This window comes from Rhinopithecus bieti, unplaced genomic scaffold, assembly GCF_001698545.2.
Source record: "Rhinopithecus bieti isolate Rb0 unplaced genomic scaffold, ASM169854v2 scaffold_36553, whole genome shotgun sequence".
NCBI lineage: Eukaryota > Metazoa > Chordata > Mammalia > Primates > Cercopithecidae > Rhinopithecus > Rhinopithecus bieti.
Genome location: NW_016815774.1, coordinates 778673 through 783958, shown reverse-complemented (window position 1 = coordinate 783958; position 5286 = coordinate 778673). Strand labels below are relative to the sequence as shown.

Here is a 5286-nt window from a genome sequence, read left to right as displayed (position 1 = left end):
CCCCCACCCCCCGCTGGCTGGTGACCCTTAAACTCTTCCGCCCTCTTGACACGGCTTTTGCGTCATGTCAGAGAAGCCAGGATCCCCGCGCCCAGTCTGGGACACAGTTGGCAGCAGCTGCAGGAAGCAGGACCCACCCAGCATCTCGGGTGTCACTCACAAACCTCCTAGGCGTCCCTACCGGCAGGTGAGGAAACCTCACACACCACCCCACCCTCCTTCACCCCCTTGCTCCCTCACTCACACAGTCATTCGTTACTTCCTTTTCTTTTTCAAGCTGGGGTCTCACTCAGCCACGCAGGTGGAGTGCAGGGGCGCGATCATAGCTCACTGCAGCCTCCAACTCAAGCCATCAAACAATCTTCCCACCTCAGCCTCCCAAGTAACTAGGACCATGGGTACACACACCCCTGGCTAGTTAAAAAAAATTTTTTTTTTTTTGGTGGAGATGGGGTCTTGCTACGTTGCCCAGGCTGGTTTTGAACTCCTGCATCAGCCTCCCAAGTAGCTGGGACTGCAGGTGTGAGCCACCGTGGCCTTGGGAGCTCATGGTCTGACTAGGGAGGTGAGAACAGCACCTGGCACCTGGCAAGTGTCAGGGAAACAGGGACAGGAAAGAACCCCAGGAGTGGGAAAAGGGGCCACGTGGGGGTCTGAGAGGCTGGGAGGCAGAGGCAGGCTGGGAGCCGGGCTGTGAAGACTGGGCCAAGCCTTGGAGAGGTGTGAGGAAGGGGAAGGAAACAAGCATGTGCCGAGCCTTCTGTGCAGGGTTTCTCACCTGTGAGGCACATACATGAATGAGGCGGGTGGACAGACAACTTCTGTGACCTCAGGAGAGCCCTTTATCTCCCCGGGCTCGGTTTCCTCAGGCACGGAGACAACACTGTTGACCTCTTAGGTCAAAGATCAACCTTTGCGCGAACACGTGGACAGCAGAGAACACAGGGTGAGTGCTGTGAGGGCTGGGGAGGCCTTGTATCGCTCCTTCACCACTAGGGATGCCTCCCAAAACATCCTTTCAGCCCTCACAGCCAGCCAAGGAAGGGGCTGCTGAGTGCTTATCCCCATTTCAGAGGGAAAAACTCGAACTCAGAGAGATTGACCTGCCCAGGGTCACACAGCTGATTGGAAGTGGGTCAGTTTGTCTCTCCAGAAGAGGAGGACCAGAGAACTGAAAGGAGAGAGAGGAAGGAGGATGAGGAAGAGAAAGGCAAGGGGATGGCTGAGGTCTCAAGACCTCCCAGCTCTCACAGCTCCCTGCTCAGACTGGCTTCCCTCCCCCTTCCCAGAAAGGAGGAGCCTGCTCTGAACTGCTGCCCCTCACACCTGTCCCCAGGCATCCTTCAACGGGAACATGCTGCTGTGGTCTCCAGCAGGGTGTGGCCTCCTGGGAGGGGCTGTTTGCTTCCGTGTGGGCCAGGTTTGGGGATGGCTTTATAGTGCCATCTGGAAGATGAGGCCTGGGCGGGCCTAGCTGGCATAGGGCCAGGACAGGGAAGGGGGCACCAGGCACAGTGGGGAGCTGCCCCACACCCCCCACCCCAAGCTGTTGCTTAGCCCCCAGAGTAGTGCTGTGAGGGCTGGGGAGGTTTTGTATCCCCAGAGGAGGGCGGGGACCTCAGTGAGCCTAAGTCCAGCATAGTCTGACCCTATGAAGCAGGAAGTAGCTCCATTTCATGGGTGAGAACACTGAGGCCCAGCAGATCAGCAAACTGCCCAAGTTCATACCTGGCCAGCAGGTATGAACTCAGGCCAGGTATAAGTGACATTAGAGCCTATGTCCTACCCACTTCTCAGCACTGCCATACATGGGTGATGGGGGCAAAGGGCAGGTCTGGGGCAGAGGACCTAGCCCAGACACCCTGAAACCTGGAGCAGGGTCTCAACCTCCTTGGCACTCAGTTTCCTGTACTGTAAAACGGAGATAATGTACTATAGCTTCTGGACAGATGAGAGAAAAGTGGAGATTGTATTTGTGCACACTCTCAGGATAGACAGTAGTCCCAGGGACGGATGTGAGGGTGTGAGAGAGGGCTGCTGGTTTTTATCATGGGGATATATGTGATACCCCCACAGTGCTCACTGCTGCCACAGGACAAAGTCCTCAGCTGACATCGATGACCCTTGGCTGCAGGATCCAACCCCAACCCCCTATAGCCACTGCCCCTTTCCTGGGGCAGGGGCGGGGGGTTGAGCAATTTACCTCCCGTCTGAGTCTCAGTCTTCTCAAGGGTCAGGTGGGGATGAGCATTCTCTATAGACTGTCCGTGTGAAGCTCCAGGGAGCTTCTGCCTGAGAACACGCATGGCCTGTGGAGGTGAGGCATTAATTCGTGATAACAGCATCAACACCTTCAACGGTGAGTTCATTCCATCTTCCTAAGGGCCTCAGAGGTACGGTGTCCAGAGACAAGGTCGGGAGCTGCAGGACTTGCAGAAGGAGAATTCGGGGAGCCGGCCAGTGTCTTTTCTTCCTCAGCACCCTGGGCGTCTTTCTCCACCAAGAAGGATGCTCAGGGCATAGCGGCTGTGCCCTGGTGGTGAAAGGGCTGCTCGTCCCACATCATCGGTTTAGGTTTAGGGCTGGTTTCCCTCTAAGCCAGACAGCTGCCCAGAGGGCCTGTCCTGGGCACGGAATGTTGAGAGAGGGGGGCCCTACCTGCCTTCCCCAGTAGATCTTGGAGTTTACCACTCATCGGCACACCCAGGGCCCACCCAGACCACTAGGGAAAACTGTGAAGGGGGCCACAGTCCTGGACCCTTGGCATTTGCTGGGTCTCTGGACCCAGCAGCTCCTCTGAGCAATCCCAGTACTAGGGCAGGACTAGGGCAGGACTCCCCCACACCCTGGGATCTCTCCTCCCTTCTCCAGGCTTGGGTGAGGCCCCAGGCTGAGGGCCTCGGTCCCTGACATCTGGAGTGTTCCATCTGAGCTGTGATCTGAGGGGTCCTCCCCTGCGCCTTGAGGGTCTACAGCCCTGGGTTCCGGGCCCCTTTCCTGAGGGCTACCTTCAGTACACGTTTCCCGAGTGCTGACGGCGCGCCTGGTGCTCCCTAGCCACCAGCTTTCTCTCTCCCACGCTAAGCTGTTTATCTTCCTAGCACCAAGAGCCTGAAACGATCTTTAGGTTTGGTCTGTGTGCTGCCTGTCTCTCCCCCATCAGAATGTCAGCACCCTGGGGGCAGGGGCTAGGCCTGGCTTGTTCGCTGTGGGCAGTGCTGCCCCTCAAGTCAGCTTCCCAGAGAATCCACACCTGCTTCCGGTCCCTGCTGAGTGGGGAGGGTGGGGGCGGTAGCAAGGCCCCACCCCTCCGCCCCCCTCTGATGGATACAATATGTTGGTGTTCTGAGTTCTCCACCCTCCTCCTTTTACCTGAGCAACCCTGGCGAGTTTCTGTTACTGGCAACCCCAGCAGGTTAGATACTGAGCTGCCGGCTCCTTACCTAGCTGGGGTGGGTTGAGGGTGGAAGGCCCCAGAGGTGGAGAAAACAGCATGAGTTTTATTTTTGTTTGTTTGAGACGGAGTCTCGAGTCTCGCTCTGTTGCCCAGGCTGGAGTACAATGGTGCGATCTCAGCTCATTGCAACCTCCGTCTCCCGGGTTGAAGCTATTCTACCTCATCCTCCCGAGTAGCTGGGATTACAGGCATGCACCACCAAGGCCGGCTAATTTTGTATTTTTAGTAGAGATGGGGTTTCTCCATGTTGGTCAGGCTGGTCGTGAACTCCTGACCTCAGGCGATCCACCTGCCTCTGCCTCCCAAAGTGCTGGGATTACAGGCGTGAGCCACGGTGCCCGGCCAGCATGCAGGGTTTTTTTTCGCCAGAAACACGTGCACTTTATTGAATGCCATTGTAGAAAAGTGTGTGAGGATAAAGGGCTGATACAGGACTGGGCTCCGGGGCAGGGCAAGGAATGGAAGGTGGAGTATGTGGGATTCAGGTCATGGACAAAGCTCCTGGCCTGGATGATGCCTCCTGATTGATCGATAGGCTTGGAAGATCAACAATGGGATGACAATGAGCAGAATGCTCATGAGGAGGTCCACAATCAGGGCCCTGTTATTCAGGCACTTGGTGGTGGAGGCATAGGCCTGGGCCCCAGTCAGGCCGCCAACCATCTTCCTGTCCCTAGACTTCACGGAGTAAGTGAATGCTATGAAGCCCAGGCAGCAGGGGTTCATGAAGAGGGGGTTGAACAGGGACCAGGCGACACGGTCGGGCATGGAGGTCTCGCTGCAGATGTGGATCACGGTGGACAGCGGGGGAGCAGGTTGTGGGGCGCCCTCAGCACAGCCACCTTGTGCTCCTCCTTGAGCATCTCATAGTTGGGGGGCTGGCCGTTACTGACAGGGGAGAAGAAGGTTTGGACAGTGTGGTGTGGTTCGTGGTGTCCAGCGAAGACTAGCGGTGGTCAGTTACTCGGATGGTTCTCAGTGGGCCCTCCCTTCCCCAGTAGTTTCATTTTCTCAACAGTTTCCTCTTCGTGGCATTTGTCCAGCATGCAGTTTTTAAGATCAGAGATGGAAGAGTACAGGGCATGTGTAGGGAAGAGAGTGCTAGTTGCCTCCCCAGTATCTGTTTTCTTCTTCTATTTTTTAAAATTATTTTTTTAGAAATGGGGTCTTGCTCCATTAACCAGGCTGGAGTGCAGTGGCACCATCATGGCTCACTGTAGCCTCTTAACTCCTGGGCTCCAGTGAGTCTCCCGCCTCAGCCTCCTGAGTAGCTGGTACTACAGGCGTATGTCATCCTGTCCCGCTAATTTTTAAATTTTTTTTTTTTTTTGAGATGGAGTCTTGCTTATCACCCAGGCTGGAGTGCAGTGGCGTGATCTCGGCTCACTGCAAGCTCCGCTTCCCGGGTTCACGCCATTCTCCTGTCTCAGCCTCTCGAGTAGCTGGGACTACAGGCGCCTGCCAACGCGCCCGGCTAATTTTTTTTTTTGTATTTTTAGCAGAAACGGGGTTTCACCGTCTTAGCCAGGATGGTCTCGATCTCCTAACCTTGTGATCCGCCTGCCTCGGCCTCCCAAAGTGCTGGGATTACAGGCGTGAGCCACCATGCCCGGCCTAATTTTTAAATTTTTATTAGGGATGAAGTCTTGCTATGTTCCCCACGCTGGTCTCAAACTCCTGGATTCCAGTGATCCTTCCTCCTCAGCCTCCCAAATGCTAGGATTACAGGTGTCAGCCACCACACCCGGCCTCCTTTTATGGACACAATGATGACAGCATTTCTTGCAGATAGAAGGAACAAGTAGCCAAGTTCTGGCCCATGGGATATA

General features: G+C 55.7%; 1 pseudogene; it reads right to left on the bottom strand.

The window, feature by feature from the left end:
* Positions 1 to 3916: 3916 nt before the first annotated feature.
* LOC108516229 (interferon-induced transmembrane protein 3 pseudogene) lies at positions 3917 to 4413 on the bottom strand (annotated as a pseudogene).
* Between the last annotated feature and the right edge of the window lie 873 nt (positions 4414 to 5286).